This window comes from Sciurus carolinensis, unplaced genomic scaffold (genome assembly GCF_902686445.1).
Source record: "Sciurus carolinensis unplaced genomic scaffold, mSciCar1.2, whole genome shotgun sequence".
NCBI lineage: Eukaryota > Metazoa > Chordata > Mammalia > Rodentia > Sciuridae > Sciurus > Sciurus carolinensis.
The window spans coordinates 325,262-349,543 of NW_025920240.1; the positions used below are offsets into that span (position 1 = coordinate 325,262).

Here is a 24,282-nt window from a genome sequence, read left to right on the forward strand (position 1 = left end):
ATATTTGTTTTTGACATGATTTGGTTTCTCCTTTATTTGGCTATTCCTTTAGGCTAGCGCCTCCTGTTGCTGATTTGCATCGTTGTTTTTCATCTCTTCCTCATGGAATATTGTGCTGAGAATGTTCTGTAATGCTGGCTTTCTTTTTGTAAATTCCTTTAGCTTTTGTTTATCATGGAAGGATCTTATTTCATCGATAAATTTGAAGATAAGTGTTGCTGGGTATAAGATTCTTGGTTGGCATCCATTTTCTTTCAGGGCTTGGTATATGTTGTTCCAGGCCCTTCTAGCTTTTAGGGTCTGGATTGAAAAATCTGCTGATATTCTTATTGGTTTCCCTCTGAATGTAATTTGATTCTTTTCTCTCGTGGCCTTTAAAATTCTGTCTTTATTTTGTATATTAGGTATTTTCATAATAATGTGCCTTGGTGTGGGTCTGTTGTAATTTTGTATGTTTGGAGTTCTATAAGCCTCTTGTACTTGGTTTTCCATTTCATTCTTCAGATTTGGGAAATTTTCTGTTATTATTTCATTGAATAGATTGTTCATTCCTTTGGTTTGTTTCTCTAAGCCTTCCTCAATCCCAATAATTCTCAAATTTGGCCTTTTCATGATATCCCATAGTTCTTGTAGATTCTGTTCATGATTTCTTACCATCTTCTCTGTTTGTTCAACTTTGTTTTCAAGGTTAAATATTTTGTCTTCAATGTCTGAGGTTCTGTCTTCCAGGTGTTCTATCCTATTGGTTATGCTTTCTATGGAGTTTTTAACTTGGTTTATTGTTTCCTTCATTTCAAGGATTTCAGTTTGGTTTTTTTTCAGTATCTCTAACTCTTTATTGAAATGATCTCTTGCTTCCCGTATTTGGTCTTTTAACTGTTGATTGGTGCGATCATTTAATGCCTGCATTTGCTCTTTCATCTCCTCCTTCAATGCCTGCATTTGCTCTTTCATCTCCTCATTAGCTTCCCTGATCGTTTTAATTACGTACATTCTGAACTCCCTTTCTGACATTTCTTCTGCTGTGCTGTCATTGGGTTTTATTGATGTAGTATCTAGGTTTGTTTGGGACATTTTCTTCCCTTGTTTTCTCATAATGGTCAGTTGTCAGTGGGACCCTGAGATATTGCAGTTTTCCACTATTGGCTTATAGTGTCCCAATAGATTTCCAGTGTATCACCTCCCAGCCTTCAGTATCCTGATGTCTTGGAGGAATCTGATAAAGCAGCTCATTCGAAGAATACTGCCCCTAGCCCCCTACTGGTTCCACGTTTTGGAACTGGCTCTGTGCGGAAATGCTCTCACTGCGGGCCTGCACCGTGCAGCTGGCCGTGTGGGAAGAGCCCACTGCCGGAGTGTGGAAGACTACCTTGGGAAGACTCAAGCTGCCCTGCCCGGCTCTGCTAAGCCACCTCTATCTGGGCCTGCCACCCGGGCTGAGCTTTATCCAGTGGGCAGACTCACCCGTGGCTCCACTTCAGTCCGAGTCTCTCAATGCCTCCCCTTCTTAACTCCTGGGTTGTGGAGCGACCGGGGTGCAGTCTCCCTCTAGGCCGCCATCTTGGATCGCCCCGTGAAGAGAGCCCGCATCCGGAGTGGGCAGAGCCGCCTGAAGAGGTCTCCGGCTGCCCTGCCCTTATCCCTGAGGCTGATTGCAGATCGAGGCTCTCCGCTGGTTCTTTGCAGGAGTACACTGCACTGCAGCGGCTCCGGGACTCGGAGCCTGCTCTGTTCAGACAGGCTCTCACTAGCGGGCCAGTTCCATTCCGAGAACCTGGAGAAGCTGGCTGTGTGGGTGGGGCCCACCGCCGGAGTGCGCAGGACTGCCTGTGGATGACTCTAGCTGCCCTGCCCGGCTCCGATAAGCCACCTCTATCTGGGCCTGCCACCCGGGCCGAGCTTTACCCAGTGGGCAGACTCACCCGTGGCTCCACTTCAGTCCGAGTCTCTCAATGCCTCCCCTTCTTAACTCCTGGGTTCTGGAGCGACTGGAGGTGCAGTCTCCCTCTAGGCTGCCATCTTGGATCGCCTATATTGATTTTTGAATGTTCAGGAAACCAACATTGCATTCCTGGAATAAACCTCAATCATGGTATATAAATTATAAGATTTATATGAATTCAGTTTTGAGTAAAATTTGCTACAACTTTTGGGTTACATTTATCAGGGGCATTGGTCAGTAGTTTTTTGTTTGTTTGTTTGTTTTTCTGGCATGCTGGCACATATCTCATTCCCTCAACATAGACATGTGCTCCCTCACTAACATCCTGTACCATTAGGGCATATTTGTTACAATCATAAAACCTGTATTCATGCATCACCACACAAAGTTTATTGTTTACATTAGGTTTCCCCCTTGTCTTGTATTTTCTATGAGTTTGGACAAATACTTAATGAATGATGTGTACACCATTAGAGTGTCCTACAATGTGATTTCACTGTCCTGAAAAGTCCTCTCTTACATTCCTGATCCCCATCCCTATCTGTCACTGATCACATGGCTATTGGGCTCTGTTTTTTAATATCTTTTAGATATTAATAGACATTTATTTATTTATATGCAGTGCAGAGAATGGAACCCATTGCCTCACATGTGCCTGGCAGGTACTGGATCACTGATCTACAATCCCAGCCCCTCTTTCTTCAATTTCTAGGGTTGGTTAAGAAGTTCATTTTGATCATATTTGTAAATGCTTTTCTTGTTTTTAAGAATTGGTGTATTTATAATAGCCCTCTCTCTTCCACTTCAGAAGTGAAAAATTGACCCCTTTGTCTTGATCATCCTTCTTTATCACTTGTTATGTTTCTTTCATCTGCTTTATCTGGTAAAAAAAAAATTAACTCAATCATACTTTTATGTTTAAGTGTATGTATTTGTGTGGTATAATGTTTTTTTAAATCTATTTTATTGTAAACAAATGGGATACATGTTGTTTCTGTTTGTACATGGAGTAACCTCTTTCTATTTGCCTAATCATACATTTACATAAAGTAATGGTGTTTGATTCATTCTGTTATTTTTTTCCTCCCACCCCAACCCTCCAACCCTTCTTTTCCCTCTATACAGTTTCTCCTTCCTCCATTCTTGCCCCCCTCCCACCCTCCATTATGTGTCATCATCTGCTTATCATTGAGATCATTCATCTTTTGGATTTTTGAGATTGACTTATCTCACTTAGCATGATATTCTCCAAATTCATCCATTTGCCTAAAAATGCCATAATTTTATTATTCTTTATTGCTGAGTAATATTCTGTGGTATATATATATACCACAGTTTCTTTATCCATTCATCAATTGAAGAACAATTAGGTTGGTTCCACAAACTGGCTATTGTGAATTGAGCAGCTATGAACATTGATGTGGCTGTAACTCTGTAGTATGCTGATTTTAAGTGCCTTGGGTATAGGCCAAGGAGTGGGGTAGTTGGGTCAAATGGTGAGCCCATTCCAAGTTTTCTAAGGAATCTCCATACAGCTTTCCAGAGTGGCTGCACTAATTTGCAGCCCCACCAGCAATGTATGAGTGCATATTTTTCCCCACATCCTCTCCAACACTTATTACTGCTTGTATTCTTGATAATCGCCATTCTAATTGGGGTGAGATGGAATCTTACAGTAATTTTGATTTGCATTTCTCTTATTACTAAAGATTTTGAACATTTTTTCATATGTTTGTTAATTGCTTGTAGATCTTCTTCTGTGAAGTGTCTGTTCATATCCTTAGTTCATTTGTTGATTGAGTTATTTGTATTCTTGGTGTGGAGTTATTTGACTTCTTTATATATTCTGGAAATTGTGCTCTATCTGAAGTATGAGTGGCAAAAATTTTCTCCCACTCTGTAGACTCTCTCTTCACATTGCTGATAGTTTCCTTTGCTGAGAGAAAGCTTTTTTGTTTGAATCTATCCCAGTTATTGACTCTTGCTTTTATTTCTTGTACTATGGGAGTCCAGTTAACAAAGTCTGATCTTAAGCCAACAAGTTGAAGATTTGGACCTACTTTGTCTTCTATAAGATGCAGGGTCTCTGGTCTGATTTTAAGGTCCTTGATCCATTGTTGAGTTGAGTTTTGTGAAAGGTGAGAGATAAGGGTTTAGTTTTATTCTGTTGCATATGGTTTTCCAGTTTTCCCAGCACCATTTGTTGAAGATACTATCTTTTCCCCATTGCATATTTTTGGCACCTTTGTCTAATATGAGAAAATTGTATTTATTTGGATTTGTGTCCATATTCTCTATTCTGTACCATTGATTTTCCTGTCTATTTTGGTGCCAATACCATGCCATTTTTGTTACTAATGCTTTGTAGTATAGTTGAAGTTCTGATATTGTGATATCCCCTGTTTCATACTTCCTGCTAAGGATTGTTTTAGTTATTCTGGGTTTCTTATTCTTCCAGATGAATTTCATGATTGCTTGCTCCATTTCTGTAAGGTACATCATTGGAATTTAAGTGGAATTGCATTGAATCTGTATGACACTTTTGGTAGTATGGCCATTTTGAGATTATTAGTTCTGGTTATCCAATAACATGGGAGATCTTTCCATCTTCTAAGGTCTTCCTCAATTTCTTTCTTCAATGTGTTGTAGTTTTCATTGTAGAGATCTTTTACCTCTTTGGCTAGATTGATTCCCAAGTATTTTATATTTTTGAGACTATTGCAAAATGAGTTGTTTTCCTCATTTCCCTTTCAGTTGTTTCATTGCTTATGAATAAAAATGTTTGAGGATCGGCTATTCAGCTCTAGGCTTCACTGTCCTACTTAGAAGCCCCAGGTTGTTCTGCTGTGCAGGGGTTGAAGATCCCTAGGGAGAAGGACCAACTCCTGAACACCCAGAAATTGTTCAAAAAACTGGAGAGATACTGCCCTGAATGAAAGCAGGGAGCTTTAAGAAGAAAGCTTCCAGAGAGTGACAGTGGATTTAAGAATCCCATCCTGGGGGGTGATCCAAGATGGCAGACTAGAGGGGGACTGTATCCCCAGTCGCTCCAGAACCCAGGAGTTAAGAAGGGGAGGCATTGAGAGACTCGGACCAAAATAGAGTCACAGGTGAGTCTGCACACTGGGTAAAGCTCAGCCCAGGTGGCAGGCCCACATAGAGGTGGCTTATCAGAGCAGGACAGGGCAGTTAGAGTCTTCCACAGGCAGCCATGTGCACTCCGGCGCTGGGACCCTCCCACACAGCCAGCTTCTCCAGGTTCTTGGAGCAGGCCCCTACTGAGAGCCTTTCTGATCAGAACAAGCTCCAAGTCCCGGAGCCAGCACAGCATACTCGGGCCTGCAAGCAGCTTCAGGGACCAGGGCAGGGCAGCCAGCGACCTCCCCAAGCAGCCTGAACCCCTGCGGTGGGAGGTGCCATTCAAGGCTAGCTTCTCGGAACAGACCGTCCAATGAGAGCTTTTCTACATAGAGACATCCACAAGTCCCCGAGCCAATGGAGAGCTTCGATCCACAAGGAGCCTCTGGGATCAGGGCAGGGCAGCCAGAGACTTCTTCAGGCGGCTCTGCCCACTCTGGCCACAGGCTCTTTCCACGGGGCAATCCAAGATGGCGACCTAGAGTGTGACTGCATCTCCAGTTGCTGCAGAACCCAGCACTCAAGAAGGGGAGGCATTGAGAGACTTGGATAATAATAGAGTCATGGGGTGAGTCTCCCCCACTGGGCAAAACTTGGCCTGGGTGGCAGGCACAGATAGGGGTGGCTTATCATAGCAGGGTAAGGCAGCTAGAGTCTTCCCAAGGTAGCCTTCCACACTCCGGCGGTGGTATCCCCCCACACAGCTAGCTGCACAGTGCAGGCCCCCAGTTAGAGCCTTTCCACACAGAGCCAGCTCCAAGCCCTGGAACCAGTAGGGGCTAGGGGCAGCTTTCTTCAGAAGCATGGCATTGTCAAGTTCCTCCAAGACTTCAGGCTACTGAAGGCTGGGAGGTGATACACTGGAAATATACCGGGACAATATAAGCCAATAGAGGAAATCTGCAATATCTCAGATTCCCGCTGACATCTAACCAATATGAGAAAACAAGGGAAGAAAATGTCCCAAACAAACCTAGATACTACATCAATAAAACCCAGTGACAGCACAACAGAAGAAATGTCTGAAAGGGAGTTCAGAATGTACATAATTAAAACAATCAGAGAAGCAAATGAGGAGATGAAAGAGCAAATGCAGGCATTGAAGGAGGAGATGAAAGAGCAAATGCAGGCATTAAATGATCGCACCAATCAACAGTTAAAAGACCAAATACAGGAAGCAAGAGATCATTTCAATAAAGAGTTAGAGATACTAAAAAAAAAGCAAACTGAAATACTTGAAATGAAGGAAAAAATAAACCAAGTTAAAAACTCCACAGAAAGCATAAACAATAGGGTAGAACACCTGGAAGACAGAACCTCAGACATTGAAGACAAAATATTTAATCTTGAAAACAAAATTGTCCAAACAGAGAAGATTGTAATAAATCATGAACAGAATCTACAAGAATTATGGGACATCATGAAAAGGCCAAATTTGAGAATTATTGGGATTGAGGAAGGCTTAGAGAAACAAACCAAAGGAATGAACAATCTATTCAATGAAATATTATCAGAAAATTTCCCAAATCTGAAGAATGAAATGGAAAACCAAGTACAAGAGGCTTATAGAACTCCAAATATACAAAATTACAACAGACCCACACCAAGGCACATTATTATGAAGATATATAACATACAAAATAAAGACAGAATTTTAAAGGCCACGAGAGAAAAGAATCAAATTACATTCAGAGGGAAACCAATAAGAATATCAGCCGATTTTTCAGTCCAGACCTTTAAAGCTAGAAGGGCCTGGAACAACATTTACCAAGCCCTGAAAGAAAATGGATGCCAACCAAGAATCTTATACCCAGCAAAACTTATCTTCAAATTTATCGATGAAATAAGATCCTTCCATGATAAACAAAAGCTAAAGGAATTTACAAAAAGAAAGCCAGCATTACAGAACATTCTCAGCAAAATATTCCATGAGGAAGAGATGAAAAACAATGATGCAAATCAGCAACAGGAGGCGCTAGCCTAAAGGAGTAGCCAAATAAAGGAGAAACCAAATCATGTCAAAAAACAAATATGAGTCAAATGACTGGGAATACAAATCATATCACAATAATAACCCTGAATGTTAATGGCCTGAACTCATCAATCAAAAAAAATAGACTGGCAGATTGGATTAAAAAGAAAAATCCAACAATATGCTGCCTGCAAGAGACTCATTTCATAGAAAGAGATTCCCATAGACTAAAGGTGAAAGGATGGGAAAAAAAATGCCATGCACACAGACACAGCAAAAAAGCTGGAGTTTCCATCCTCATTTCAGATAATGTGGACTTCAAGCCAAAACTAGTCAGAAGGGATAAAGAAGGACATTACATGCTGATTAAGGGAAGCATAAATCAGCAAGACATAACAATCATAAATATCTATGCCCCGAACATTGGCTCATCCACGTACATCAAACAAATCCTTCTCAATTCCAGAAATCAAATAGACCACAACACAATAATACTAGGCGATTTTAACACACCTCTCTCACCACTGGATAGATCGTCCAAACAAAAATTGAATAAAGAAACCATAGATCTCAATAACACAATCAACAATTTAGACTTAACGGACATATATAGAATATACCATCCAACAAAGAACGAATACACTTTCTTCTCAGCAGCACATGGATCCTTCTCTAAAATAGACCATATTATATGCCACAAAGGTACTGTTAGCAAATAAAAGAAGATACAGATACTACCTTGTATTCTATCAGATCATAATGGATTGAAAGTAGAAATAAATGACAGAATAAAAAACAGAAATTTATCCAATACCTGGAGATTAAATAATACACTATTATATGATGAATGGATAACAGAAGACAACAGGAGGGAAATAAAAAATATTCTTAGAAGTAAACGAGAACAAAGACATATTATTTTATTAAAATATCATATTAAAATCTCTGGGACAGTATGAAAGCAGTACTTAAGGAAGATTTATTTCATGGTGTGCATTCAAACAAAGAAGTAGAAATCAACAAATAAACGTCTTAACACTACAGCTCAAAGCCCTAGAAAAAGAAGAGCAGACCAATACCAAAATTAGTAGAAGACAGGAAATAGTTAAAATCAGAGCAGAAATCAATGAAATTGAAACAAAAGAAACAATTGGAAAAATTAACAAAATAAACAGTTGGTTCTTTGAAAAAATAAACAAAATTGATAAACCCTTAGCCACACTAACAAAGAGAAAGAGGGAGAAAATTCAAATTACTAAAATTCGGAATGAACAAGGAAACATCACAACAGACACGAGTGAAATACAAAACATAATTAGAAGCTATTTTGAAAATCTATACTCCAAAAAAACAGAAAACCTCGAAGACATCAACAAATTTCTAGAGACATATCAATTACCTAAACTGAACGGGGAGGACATACACAACTTAAATAAACCAATTTCAAGCAATGAAATAGAAGAGGTCATCAAAAGCCTACCAACAAAGAAAAGTCCAGGACCAGATGGGTTCCTAGCTGAGTTCTACAAAACCTTTAAAGAAGAGCTCATTCCAAGATTCCTCGAAGTATTTCATGAAATAGAAGAAGAGGAAACCCTCCCAAACTCGTTCTATGAAGCCAATATCACCCTGATACCTAAACCAGACAGAGACACATCGAGGAAAGAAAATTTCAGACCAATATCCTTAATGAACATCGATGCAAAAATTCTCAACAAAATTTTAGCAAATCGCACATAAAATATATATTAAAAAGATAGTGCACCACGATCAAGTGGGTTTTATCCCAGGGATGCAAGGTTGGTTCAACATTCGGAAATCAAAAAATGTCATTCACCATATCAACAGACTTAAAGTTAAGAATCACATGATTATTTCAATAGATGCAGAAAAGGCATTTGATAAAATACAGCATCCCTTCATGCTCAAAACACTAGAAAAAATTGGGGTAGTGGGAACATTCCTTAACATTATAAAGACAATCTATGCTAAGCCCATGGCCAAAATCATTCTAAATGGTGAAAAAGTGAAAGTGTTCCCCCTAAAAACTGTAACAAGGCAGGGATGCCCTCTTTCACCACTTCTATTCAACATCGTCCTTGAGACTCTAGACAGAGCAATTAGAAAAACCAAAGAAATTAAAGGGATACGAATTGGAAAAGAAGAACTCAAACTATCCCTGTTCGCTGATGACATAAATATATATTTAGAGGAGCCTGGAAATTCCACCAGAAAACTTTTTAGAACTCATAAGTGAATTCAGTAAAGTAGCATTTTTGTACATAAGTGATGAATCCTCATAAAGAGAAATTAGGAAAACTAACCCATTCACAATAGCATCAAAAAAAATAAAATATTTGGGAATCAATTTCACAAAAGAGGTGAATGATCTCTACAATGAGAACTACAGAACACTAAAGAAAGAAATTAAAGAAAACATTAGAAGATGGAAAGATATCCCATGTTCCTGGATAGACAGAATTAATATTGTCAAAATGGCCATAGTACCTAAAGTGCTATACAGATTCAGTGCAATTCCAATTAAAATCCCAATGATGTACCTTGCAGAAATAGAGCAAGCAATTATGAAATTCATCTGGAAGAATAAAAAACCTAGAATAGCTAAAGCAATCCTCAGTAGCAAGAGTGAAGCAGGGGTATTGCAATACCAGATCTTCAACTCTACTACAAAGCAATAGTAACAAAAACGGCATGGTATTGGTACCAAAATAGACAGGTAGATCAATGGTACAGAATAGAGGACATGGACACAAACCCAAATAAATACAATTTTCTCATGCTAGACAAAGGGTCCAAAAATATGCAATGGAGAAAAGATAGCCTCTTCAACAAATGGTGCTGGGAAAACTGGAATACCATATGCAACAGAATAAAATTAAACCCCTATCTCTCACCCTACACAAAACTCAACTCAAAATGGATCAAGGACCTCAGAATCAGACCAGAGACCCTGCATCTTATAGAAGAAAATGTAGGTCCAAATCTTCAACTTCTTGACTTAGGATCACACTTCCTTAACAGGACTCCCATAGCAAAAGAAATAAAAGCAAGAATCAACAACTGGAATAGATTCAGACTAAAAAGCTTTCTCTCAGCAAAGGAAACTATCAGCAATGTGAAGAGAGAGTCTACAGAGTGGGAGAATATCTTTGCCAACCATACTTCAGATAGAGCGCTAATTTCCAGAATCTATAAAGAACTCAAAAAAATCTACACCAAGAATACAAATAATCCAATCAACATATGGGCTAAGGAAATGAACAGACACTTCACAGATGAAGATGTACAAGCAATCAACAGATATATGAAAAAATGTTCAACGTCTCTAGTAATAAGGGAAATGCAAATCAAAACTACCCTAAGATTTCATCTCACCCCAATTAGAATGGCGATTATCAAGAACACAAGCAACAATAGGTGTTGGCGAGGATGTGGTGAAAAAGGAACACTCATACATTGCTGGTGGGGTTGCAAATTAGTGCAGCCACTCTGGAAAGCAGTATGGAGATTCCTCAGAAATCTTGGAATGGAAACATCATTTGACCCAGCTATCCCACTCCATGGCCTATATGCAAAGGACTTAAAATCAGCATACTACAGAGATACAGCCACATCAATGTTCATTGCTGCTCAATTCACCATAGCCAGATTGTGGAACCAACCTAGATGCCCATCAGTTGATGAATGGATAAAGAAACTGTGGCATACATATACAATGGAATATTACTCCGCAATGAAGAATGATAAAATTATGGCATTTGCAGGCAAATGGATGAATTCAGAGAATATCATGCTAAGTGAGATAAGCCAATCTCAAAAAACTAAAGGACAAATGATCTCGCTGATAAGTGGATGAGGACATATATTGGGGAGTGGGAGGGGCTAGCATTAGGTTTAGGGTTAGGTTTAGGGTTAGGGATAAGGAGTGTGGTAAGAATGAAGGAAAGAAGGACTGTATAGAGGGAAAAGGGGTGGGAGTGGTGGGGGGAAGGGAAAAAAATAATGAATCAAACATCATTGCCCTATGTAAACGTATGATTACACAAATGGTATACCCTGACTCCATGTACAAATAGAGAAACAATATGTATCCCATTTGTGTACAATAATAATAATAAAAAAACACAAAGTGCCACCATTAACAAAAATAAAAAATAGGAAGAAAACTAAAAAAAAAAAGAATCTCATCCCAGTTATAAGAATTATTGCTCAAGAAATGCTAATGTCCTAATATAACCCAACCTTTCCTACTCATCTTATGGTAGATATTTTTGTTTTATATGCCTCTAATTAATTTATAAATTTGAGACAGATTCAAAACAGGAGTAAATATTGATTTGGTATATCCATGAGTGGACCAAGAGTCAGTAGGTTCATATTCTGCTATACTTTTAATATCATCCCTCTTAATATCTGCTCTCTGGTTGGTGGTGCTGGGGTATAATTCCAGTGTCATGCACATTCTGCACACAATCCCAGCCAGTGGTCTGGACCTCTTGTACTAGTATCTACTTTTTGGTTGGATTATACCATTCACATTAAGTACTTTCTTGATATGATTGTATTTATATAGGCCTTTTTATTGCCTATATAAAAAACAAAAAAAATAATATTGCCTTATACAACAATAAAATAATATTGCCTTATCAATAAAAATAATATTTAGATACACAAGGATTTAACACTCTTATATTCTCTATTGTGATTTTTTGGTCTTTATTTTACCACAATATTATAATTTTATAATGTATATTAGTATCAGGTAAAGATAGCTAGTACTTTGCTTTTATATTTCAGAGAGTTATTGGCTCTCTGAAAAAAAAAATATATATAAAGTTTATATATATATATATAAACTTCCTGGAGAATTTTGTATGTTTTTGCATTGTTCCCTTCTTTAATTTCATTGAGATATTATTATGGTTGACTTGGAGAAAATGGTCATCCTTATGATAGGTTTACCATCTATACATAATGTGTGCAATTGGTTCTTTGATGCCCTTCTTTGTATTTTTATTTTTCTCAAATTCTGCACATTTTAAATATTCTTACATATGAAATACAACATTCATGTGACAACTTTTTAAAATATACATGGTGTTTTTAAGTATATGTCAAACTGAATATAATAAAAAATGTGTCTATCTTTGAGAATCATTATTTTTCACAATTTATTATTAATTTCATCATAAATATACACCCCCTTTAATTATGCCCCTGGGTTTCAACTCAGGAGAATTATGGTTATGTCCTGATATGTTGAGATGTTGTAATTTCAATCTATGTTTCTGGTAGAAGTGTATCATGTATGCTTGATTACAAATAAAATTCTGCACATGGATAATTTAAAAAAATGTTTTAGAATTATGCGTGTTGATTTTGTAGCCTGCTATTTTCCTGAATTCATTGATGAGGTCTAGAAGTTTTCTGGAGGAGTTTTTTGGATCCTCTATATATAGAATCATGTCAACAGCAAATAGTGATCACTTAAATTTCTCTTTTCCTATTTGTATCACTTTAATTTCTTTAGTCTGTCTAATTGCTCTGGCTAGAGTTTCAAGGACAGTGTTGAATAGAAGTGGTGAAAGAGGACATCCCTGTCTTGTTCCCCTTTTTAAAGGGAATGTTTTCAGTTTTTCTCCATTAAAAATGATGTTGGCTATGGGGTTAGCATAAATAGCCTTTACAATATTCAGGTATGTTCCTGCCATCCCTTTTTTTTTTTCCAGTGTTTTGAGCATGAAGGGGTTTTGTATTTTGTCAAAAACTTTTTCTGCATCAATTGAAATAACCATATGATTCCTATCTTTAAGTCTATTGACATGATGCATTATGTTTATTGAATGATGGGTATTAAACCATCCTTACATTCCAGAGATGAACCCCACTTGATCGTGGTGCATGATTTTCTTAATATGTTTTTGGATATGGTTTGCCAATATTTTGTTAAGGATCTTTGCATTTGTATTCATCAAGGATATTGGTTTAAAATTTTCTTTCCTTGGTGTGTCTTTGCCTGGTTTGGGTATGAGGGTGATATTAGCATCTTTGAATGAGTTTGGTCTTTTCTACTTCCTGGAATACTTTGAGAAGTATTGGAATGAGTTCTTCTTTGATGGTCTTGTAGAACTCCGCTGAGAATCCGTCTGCTTCTGGGCTTTTCTTGAATGGTAGGTTTTTAATGATTTCTTCTATTTCGTTGCTTGATATTGATCTGTTTATATTGTGTATGTCCTTGTTCAGTTTGGAATGAGTATATGCCTCTAGAAATTTGTCAATGTTGTCAGTAGTTTGTATTTTATTGGAATACAGATTTTCAAAGTAGCTTCTCATTATGTTATGCACTTCAGTGGTGTCTGTCATGATATTTCCTTTGTCTTCACGAATTTTAGTAATTTGAGTTTTCTCTCTCCTTCTCTTTGTCAGTGTGGTGAGGGTCTATTTTGTTTACGTTTTCAAAGAACCAACATTTTGTTTTCTCAATTTTTTAATTGTTTCTTTTCTTACAGTGATTTCAACTCTGATTTTAATTATTTCCTCTCTTCTACGACTTTTGCTGTTATTCTGTTCTTCTTTTTCTAGGGCTTTGAGCTGTAATGTTAGGTCATTTAGTTGTTGACTTTTCATTCTTTTCTGGAATGTGCTCCGTGCAATAAATTTTCCTCTTAGTACCGCTTTCATAGTGTCCCAGAGGTTTTGATATGTTGTATCATCATTCTCATTGACCTCTAAGAATATTTTTGTCTCCTCCCTGATGTTTTCTGTTTTTCATATTTCAGTCAATAGCACATTATTTAGTCTCCAGGTGTTGGAATAATTTTAGTTTTTTATTTTGAAATTGATTTCTACTCTCAGTTCATTATGATCTGATAGAACACAAGGCAGTATCTCTATTTTTTTGCATTTTCTAAGTGCTACTTTGTGGCATAACATATGGTCTATTTTCAAGAAGGTTCAATGTGCTGCTGAGAAGAAAGGGAATCCACTTGTTGATGGATGGAATATTCTATATATGTCTATTAACTGTAGGTAATTGATTGTGTTATTGAATTCTATGGTTTCTTTGGTTGGATTTTGTTTGAAAGATCTATTTAGTTGTGATAGTGGTGTATTAAAGTCATTCAGAACTTTTGTGTTTTGGTCTATTTGATTCCTGAAATTGAGAAGGATTTGTTTGATGTACAGGGATGCACTATTGTTTGGGACATAAATATTTACTATCGTTATGTCTTCCTGATTTATGGTTCCTTTAAGAAGTATCAAATGTCCTTTTTTTTTTTTTGTGGTGCTGGGTATCGAACCCAGGGCGTTGTGCTTGCAAGGCAAGCACTCTACCGACTGAGCTATCTCTCCAGCCCTGAAATGTCTTTCTTTATTCTTTCTGAATAACTTTGGCTTGAAGTCCACTTTATCCGATATAATTATGGAAACCCCCACTGTTTTACTGAGTCCATGTGCATGGTAAGTTTTTTCCCATCCTTTCACCTTTAGTCTGTGGATGTCATTCTCTATGAGACTAGTCTCTTTCAGGAAGCATATTCTTGGGTCTTTCTTTTTAATCCATTCTGACAGTCTATGTCTTTTGATTGAATTAGTTTAGGTCATTAACATTCAGGATTATTATTGAGATATGATTTGTATTCCCAGTCATTTGGGCTTATTTTTGGTTTTTAACTTGCCTGGGTTTCTTCTTTGACTGGTTTTTCTCTAAACCAGTCAAACGGTAGTTCCTCCCGTTGCTGACCTACATTGTTGTTTTTCATTTCCTCCTCATGGAATATTTTGTTGAGAACATTCTGTAGCATAGACTTTCTATTTGCAAATTCTTTTAACTTTTTTTTATCATGGAAGGATTTTATTTCATCTTCAAATCTGAAGGTTAGTTTTGCTGGGTATAGGTTCTTGGTTGGCAACCATGTTCCTTCAGAGCTTGAAATATGTTGTTCAAGGCCCTTCTAGCTTTCAGAGTCTGGGTTTAGAAGTCTGCTGCTATCAATATTGGTCTCCCCCTATATGTAATCTGATGCTTTTCTCTCGCAGCCTTCAAATCCTATCTTTATTTTGAATGTTAGGCATTTTCATTATAATGCGCCTTGGTGTGGATCTGTTGTGATTTTGTGCATTTGGTGTTCTGTAAGCCTCTTGTATTTGATTTTCCATTTCATTATTCAGGTTTGGGAAATTTTCTGATATTATTTCTTTGAATAGGTTGTTCATTCTTATGGTTTGTATCTCTGTGACTTCCTCAATCCCAATAATTCTTAAATTTGGTCTTTTCATGATGTCCCATAGTTTTTGAAGATTCTGTTCATGATTTCTTACCATCTTCTCTGTTTGGGCAACTTTATTTTCAAGATTAAATATTTTGTCTTCATTGTCGAGGTTCTATCTTCCAAGTGGTTTAGTCTTTTGGTGATGCTTTCCATTGAGTATATTTTTTGGTTTATTGTTTCCTTCATTTCAAGGATTTCCATTTGTCTTGCTTTTTGAGAATCTCTCTATTTATTGAAATGATCTTTTGCTTCCTTCAGTTCCTCCTGCTTATTGGTATTATCATTCATTGCCTGCATTTGCTCTCTTATCTCATCCTTTGCTTCCTGAATCATCTTAATCATGTATAATCTGAAGTTCTTTTCTGACATTTCTTCTACTATAGTGTCATAGGATTCTATTAATATAGAATCTAGATTTGTTTGGATCATTTTCTTCCCTTGTTTTTTCACGTTGTTCATGTATCTTCCCCTCTAGCAGTGCAGATCTGGGGTATTGTAGATATCCCCCTTTAGGCTTATAGTGCCCCTATAGGTTTTTGAAACCTTTTCTTTAAGGGGAGATCAATATTAGCAGTGCCCAGCTCAGACACTATGCAATCCTAGACCAAATAGCCCCTATGAGGACAATAACATAATTGTCATAATAAACAGAGTGAGTTCAAATATTATATTCAGTAAGACAAACAGATTTGCAATAAGATCTGCAGTTTCTAATGGAGGACTTAGACGATGCGGAGGAATATAGAATGTAGCTGTTAATGGAATAAGAAAAGAATATACAGAAGTTCTAGATAATAGAAAGGGTGAGAGTGTAATCAAAAGAAATTTGAGGTTAGCATGCAAAAAAGCAAGAAAGAGACTCTGAGGGAACAGGTAATCAAAAGGAAAAGATAGCAAGAAAAGTAAAAAAATGAAAACTTAAAATTTTTCAATAAGGAGAAAATAGAAAATCTACAGTATAACAGTCATATAGTAATGAAACTTCCCAGTGTTCAGTAGCCTGATGCATGAGAGGTACATGACAATGAGCTTCAAGTCTCCAACAGGCATCTCAGGATAGGATTTTCCCCACCTAAAGATTGGAGCTATGGCTTCCAGGATTATCCAAGATGGTCACTCTGGCTTCCAAATGTGTTGGCAAATGGGGGGCTGCAGCCTGGGTTGTGGACTTGGTCAGCTCGAGGTCCTGGAGGCAGGGTACAGTTGGTCAGGCAGGAGTCCTGGATGTTGGGTGTGTTTCATGTGATTATGGGTCCTGGAGGCCAGGTTCAATCAGTTAGTCTGGGGTCCCAGTGATAGGATGCAGTCAGTTGGTCTAGGGGTCCTGTCGGCAGGGAGCAGTCAGTTGATGTGAGGACCCAGAGGCAGGGAGTGATTGGTTGGGCTGAGAGATCCTGGGGACAGGGCTTAATCAGTCTCACCAGGGGTCTCACGGGTACAGGCTGTTGTCTCAAAATGACAGCAGCCCACTTGTAAACAAACCTGCAGGTACTAGAACAGTGAACTTCCAGGCAATAGCAGGGAGCTCACGCTCCACTGGTGATGTGCTGTCAGTCTTCTGGCAGCTGTCAGACAATCAGGAAGTGAACCTTGGGTGGTGGGTGATGGGTAGGTGAAAGACAGGTGATGGACAGGCAAGAGGCAGGCAAATGGCAGTTGATAGGCCCTGACAGTGAGCAATCTGCACTGAAGAAAGGCGTTGATATGCTGGTGATCACAGTAGACAAATGGGATAAACATCAGGAGATCAATAAGCAGGAAAAACTGCCTCACCAAGAAACAGATATCCTCTGCTTGAAACCAGAATTATGGGGCAACTAGGAACACAGCCTTCCTCTAGTTTGCCATCTTAGATCACCCCTGTAATTTTTTTTTTTTACCACCTATATCATAATGATTTTCTTTGGACTGAATTTTGGCAGTTTCTTTAAAAATCTAATTGGATAATGTTTTATTGGTGTTTAAGCAATTTACATTTTATTTAATGTAATTGTCATGGTTAGACTTTTATCATTTCCTTTTTAGTAGCATTTATCCCTTTTTATTTTTCATTACTGTTTTTATGTCTTTTTTAATTATTTCAATATTCTTCAGAATTCTTTTACATTTTATCATTGTACCATTGTTGTGGTACTAGGAATTGAAAATAAGAGCTTTGTGTAAGCTAGTCAAGTCCTCTATCACAGAACTATATCACTGTTGATTTTTAAACTTTTAGTTTCAGACAAGGTTCTGATAAATTACCCAGGCAATCCTACTTCAGCCTCCTGAGTCATTTGGGGGTTACAGGTGTGTGACAATTGGCAACTGACTTGTGTATTACAGGTGTGTGACAGTTGGCAATTGACAGTTGTGTATTCAGTTTTCAACATATAATCTTGTTATTGCTTAGCAGTTCCAGGAAATTGTGTATTCTTTGTGTTTTTTCTTTTATTTTTGCATTTAAAGTCATATCATCAGTAAACATTGATAGTTTTATTTTTTCCTTTCCAATCTTTATATCTTTATAGCTTTTGTTTCAGTGTATCTCGTGAATTTCTAATGTATCTTCTAATATGAAGGAACATTCATACCTTGCTATTGTTCTTAATAAGAAAACTATTTTCTCAATGTTAAATATCATGTTAGCTGCATTTTTTTGTTAGATGTTCTTTATCAAATTTAATAAGCTCCTTATTCATAATTTATGGACAGTTTTTTTATGGTGTTGGATATTGGCAAATGATTTTTCTGCAACTATTAACATGAACTCAGGATTCTTCTTTCAGCTGTTTTATGAGTACAATGCTGTAATCAGTTTTTACATGTTCAACCAGCCTTCCATTCTTGGAGTAATTCTTACTTAGTTGTGTATATAATTCTTTTCATATATTCACTTTTTCTCCCATATTTTTTAAAATTGGTGATTTATAGTTTGTGCATGATGGGATTTGTTGTATATTCATATATGCATATAATATATTTTTGTAAATTGATCAATATCACTCTCCAGCAAATCCCTCCCCCCCACCTCCCAGTCCTTGATTCCCTTTCTCTAATGACCTCCCTTTGATTTTTAGGAGGTTGCTCCTCCTCCACTTTTGCTTTCTTTCTTCTCTAGCTTCTGCATGTGAGAGAGACATATGACCCTTAACCTTATGAATTTGCCTTATTTCATTTAATATAAGGGTTTCTGGTTCCATTCTTTTGAATAAATACCAAGTTGTGGTATAGCTGGGTCATGTGGTGGTTCCATGCCTAGTCTTCTAAGGAAACTTTATACTGATTTCCACAGTGGTTGTAATAATTTGCAGTCCCACCAACAGTATAAAACTTTCCTTTGTCTCTACATCCTCTTCAGCATTTATTATTATTTTTGTTCTTGACTGCTATTCTGAGTGGTGTGAATGAAATCTCAGTGCAGTTTTGATTTGCCTTTACCAAATTGCTAACAATGTTGAACCTTATTTCTTATATTTGTTGACCATTTGTATTTCTTTTTATGAGAAGTGTCTTTAATTCATTTTCCCATTTATTAATAAGATTATTTGGTTTTGGGGTGTAAAGTTTGGATTTTTTTTTTTAGTGTAAAGTCTTTAAATATTCTAGAGATTAATTATCAGAAGAATAGCTAGCAAAGATTTTCACCCATTGTTTAGGTTCTTTTCACATTCCTAATTATTTCCTTTGCTGGGCAGAAGCCTTTTAATTTATTGCTGTCCTATTTCTTAATTCTTGGAAATATTTCCTCTGCTTTTGGGGTCCTATTGAGAAAGTCATTTCCTGTGCCTGTAGTATTGACTGTGTTTTATTCTAGGAGTTGCATAGTTTCTTGAACCCACAGTCTTTTTAACATGTGCCGTACCACTAGCTACACCCCCTACCCTGATTTTGTTGGATTTTTTGTTGTTGTTGTTGTTCTCATGAGAGAAACTGGTCTAGTTTTCCTTTGTTGTAATATCTGACTTGGGTATTAGGGTGATGCTTTCCTCAAAAGATGAGTTAGGAAGCATTCCCTCTGCTTCTGTTTCTTGGTAGATATTGTAGAAATTGGTATTTCTTTATTGAATATTTAATAGAACTCACCAGTGAAACCATCTGAATCTGATGTTTTCTTTTTGGAAGATACTGTTAATTCACTGTCTTTAACATATATGTACAGGTCTATTGAGGTTATTTCTCCTTGTATGCATTTTGGTAGATTGAAATCTTTAAAGTATCAATCTAAATAAAATTTGTAGATATACTGCTGTGCATGATAGTCTTATTTTTACTGTTAAGGTCCATGATCATTAGTTCTGAGTACTGTTTCATTTGTGATGTAATATGTGACTCCTCTCTTCTTGGTTAGCATGGTGACAGGTTTTTCAACTTTTATTGATCTTGACAAAGAAGTTTTGGGTTTTGATATCTTTTTCTTTCATCTGTTGATTTCCCATTTCATTGATTTCTCTTTTTTAAATTTTTATATTTTATATTTGTAGATGAACAGAATGCCTTTCTTTTCTTTTCTTTTATTATTTTTATGTGGTGTTAAGGATTGAACTTGGTACTTCACACATGCTGGGCAAGTGCTCTGCTATTGTGCTACACCCCCAGTCTCATTTCCTTGGTTTCTGATCTTTAAATTATATCTACTTGGTGTAGGTTTATTTTGTTCTTCTTTCTCTAGTTTCTCAAGGTGGAGTTTATATTTTGACTTTAGATCTTTTTAAATTGATGCATTTATTGCTCTAAATGGTCCACATCCTTGCTTTCATTGTATCTCTCCAATTTTGATAAGTTGTATTTTAATTTTTATTCAAGTCAAAGTATTTTTAATTACTCTTGAAGCTTCTTTTTTGACAAGTTATTTATGTTTAATTTCCAAATTGTTTGGATTTTTTCCAGTGAATATTTTTATTAATGATTTCAAGTTTAATTCCATTTTGGTTTGAGAGTATGCTTTGTGTTTTTCCATTCTTTTAAGTGATCTCTTTTTCTTTTTTATGTGATTCTGGGTAGCAAACCCAAGGGACTTATGCTTGCTAGTCAAGTGCTCTACCATTGAAGCATAACACAGGTCCTAGCACATGGTCGTTCTTGGTAAATATTCCATGTAAGCTTTTGAAGAATGTGTGTATTTTACTTTTGATGGATGAAGTGGTCTGTAAAACTTACTTCCTTTACTATAGTTTTCATTGTAAAATTCCCATTTGTTTCTTTTTTAAAATTGCTTCTTTATTGAGAAAGTCTGTTTCCACTTAAGAGTGTCTGTCCTTACTTCTTGGAATATTGTCATATCATCTTTTAAAGTCTGTTTTGCATAGTTCCAACCTGAGTCATTTGATGACCACTCCCTCCTCGGGTCAAAGAGAACTGACTTGAGACTTTGGTGTGTGTGTATGCCATTGACAGTTCTCCTTCATTGAACCATTGTAATAGTGAGCTGGGCTATTGGAGAGACAGAAAAAAATTCCACATGGATGTCACACCACATTTCCCATCTGGTTCTAAGATACTTAAGTCTGCTATGTTTAGCCACCTTTCAGAGCTTTCTATAGAGTTGCTCTGCATATTTCAGTCCAGGCATCTAGTGGTAAGTTTGAGGAGAAAAAGGGTGAAGTGTGCTTATTACATCTTTTCAGAAGTCCATGTCCTCACTTTCTTGTAAAATAGGTTATGTGATCCTTTTTGTAAGTAGGTATTTTTTATAAGAAATAGCAAATTTTTTATTTTAAATCATTTATTTTTTAATTTTTACAGACTGCATTTTGATTCATTGTACACAAATGAGTACATAATTTCATTTCTATGGTTGTGCATGAAGTAAATTCCTGCCATTTGTGTAAGTGTACATGTACATAGGGTAATGTTGTCTGTCTCATTCCACTATTTTTCATATGTCCCCTCCTGTCATAATCTAAAGTCTATATAATCTAAATTTCCTCCATTCTTCTTCATTGCCTCCATGAACCCCATTAATATCATTTTCCACTCATCAGGGGAATATTTGGCCTTTGGTTTTTTTGGGATTGGCTTATTTCACTTAGCATGATATTCTCCAATTCTATCCATTTATTTGCAAATGTCATAATATTTTTCTTTATGGATGAATCATATTCTATTATGTACATATACCAGTTTCTTTATCCATTCATTTGTTGAAGGGCATCTAGGTTGGTTCCACAATCTAGTTATTGTGAATTGAGCTGCTATGAACCTTGATGTGGCAGTGTTACTGTAGTATACTAATTTGAGGTCCTTTGGTTATAAACTGAGGAGTGGGATAACTGAGTCAAAAGGGGAGTCCATTCCAAGTTTTCTGAGGATTTTCCACACTGCTTTCCAGAGTGGCTGCCCCCATTTGCAGCTCCACCAGATGTAAAAGTGTGCCTTTTTTCCTACATCCACACCAACATCTATTATTGTTTGTGTTCTTGATAATAGTCATTCTAATTGAAGTAAGATAAAATCTTAGTACTGTTTTAATTTCTGTTTCTCTAATTTCTAGAGATGTTGAACATTTTTTCATATATTTATTAATCACCTGTATGTCTGCTTATGTAAAATATCTGTCCAGTTCCTTGGTCCATTTATTGATTGGGTTCTTGGTATTTTTGGTGTAAAGTTTTATAAGTTCTTTATAAATTTTAGAGATAAGTGCTGTATCTGAAGTACATGTAGAAAAGATTTTCTCCCACTCTGTAGGCTCTCTTTTCATATTATTGATTATATCCTTTACTGAGAAAAAAATTTTAGTTTGAGTCCATGCCATTTATTGATTCTTGCTTTGATTTCTTGTGCTTTGGGAGTCTTGTTAAGCAGGTCTGATCCTAAGCCAATGTGATAAAATTGGGGTCTAATTTGTCTTCTATTTGGTGCAGCCTCTTTGGTATAATTTCTAAGTCCTTGATGCATTTTGATTTGAGTTTTATCTAGGGTGAGAGATAGAGGTTTAATTTCATTTCACTGCATATGGATTTGTAGTTTTGCCAGCACCATTTGTTGAACAGGCTATCTTTTCTCCATTGTATGTTTTTAGCTCCTTTGTCTACTATGAGGTAACTGTATTTATGCGTGTTTGTCTCTGTGTCTTCTCTTATGTACCATTGTTATGCCTATCTATTCTGATGCCAATGCCAACATGTTTTCATTGCTATTGCTCTGCGCTATAGTTTAAGGTCTGGTATTGTGATACCTCCTTTTTTGTGGAGCTGGTGACTAGAACCCAGGGCATTGTGTATGCAAGGCACAAGTCAGTATTTAATTGCATAATATTTTGTTACTTCCTCTTTGCAGAAATCTTGGAGTGTGGAAATAACTAGCACAACTGACAGTGTGTATACAGGTGGGATTTTAGTAACTGCAGCATTTTTCTGTAAATCTGAAGAACCTGATTCTATTACCAAACCTTTTAGTTCATCATCTGTTTCCTCTGGAACTGTGGATAAACCTGTAGATTTGTCTACTAGAAAGAACACTGATATAGAATCTACAAGCCAAGGTAAAACTTAGAGTATGTCTATAATCATGTATTACATAAAAGTACACCTGTATGTTTGAGAAGATATGAAGGGGCATAAGATATCAGCAGTACTAAGAAGGAAAGTGAAAATGCCTTGGCAACAAAGAAAAATATGTACCTTTATTATTAGACCTGTGATTACAGGGATTACATAGTAGTGTGACTCTTGACCTGTTAGCCTGAACATAAAAGATAATAGTTTAGTTACATGGTGACTTTCTTTGTGATAATGTATTTATTTTAGTATTGTTTAATGGTACTAAGGATTGTAGTCAGACATGATTTAATGCATCCATGGTACTTTTTTTTTTTTTTTATTTTTTTATTATTGTATACAAATGGAATACATGTTGTTTCTCTATTTGTACATAGAGTCAAGGCATACCATTTGTGTAATCATACGTTTACATAGGGCAATGATGTTTGATTATTCTGAGACCGAGCCTTGCTAAGTTGCTGAGGCTGGTCTTGAACTGGTGCTCTTTCTGCTTCAGCTTCCTGCATTGCTGACATTATATGTATGTATCACCACACCTGACTATATTTCATATGTGTGTGTGTGTGTATGTGTGTGTGTGTGTGTGTGTGTAGGTGTATCTGTGTGTATTCTTAACTGATTTTGGTAGTAAGAAGATACTGTCTTTGTGTAATGAGTTTGGAAGAGTTGTTTGTCTTTCAGTTTTATAGAATAATTAAAGGATTATTGGTGGTATTTAACCAATCTTGTAAATTAAACTATGAATTCTTCTAATCCTGGGCTTTTCTTGTTAGGATATTTATTACTGCTTTAATTTCATTATTTGTTGTTCATCTGTTTATATATTTTATATCCTCTTGGTTCAATTTCAGTAGGTTATTTGTGTCTAGAAATATGTCCATTCCTTGTAGATTTTACAGTTTATTGGTTATAAGTTTTCCAAATATTCCCTCATGATCCTCTGGATTTCATAGTTATCTAATGTAGTATATCTCTTTTCAACTTTAATTTTATTTATTTTGGATGTTCTCTTTATTTTGGTTAATTTCACTATGGGTTTGTTAATTTTGTTTATCTTTTCAAAGAACCAACTTTTTTTGTACATTTAGTCTCTGTTTTATTTCTGCTTTGATTTTTACTATTTCTTTGTACTGCTTTGGGATTTGTTTTGCTCTTGTTTTTTAAAGACCTTGAGATGCATAATTAGGTTACTTATTTGAGGTCTGTCAAGTTTCTTTTTTAAATGTATGCTCTTATAAAGTTATAAACCTACCTCTTCTAATTACTTTCTCTGTGTCCCATAGGTTCTGGTGGTTTGCGTTTCCATTTTCATTGAGTCTAGGAATTTAAAATCTCCCTCCTGATTTCTTCAATGACCTACGACTCATTCAGAAGTGTAGTTTTCAATGTCCATGTATTTGTGTAATGTCTGCAGTTACTCTTGCCATTGATTTATAATTTCCTTCTGTTGTT

General features: G+C 36.4%; 2 pseudogenes; one reads left to right on the top strand and one right to left on the bottom strand.

The window, feature by feature from the left end:
• LOC124975289 (coiled-coil domain-containing protein 138-like) overlaps positions 1-17,969 on the bottom strand; it is a 38,531-nt pseudogene extending 20,562 nt beyond the window's left edge.
• A 121-nt stretch (positions 17,970-18,090) lies between these two features.
• LOC124975290 (coiled-coil domain-containing protein 138-like) overlaps positions 18,091-24,282 on the top strand; it is a 101,118-nt pseudogene continuing 94,926 nt past the window's right edge.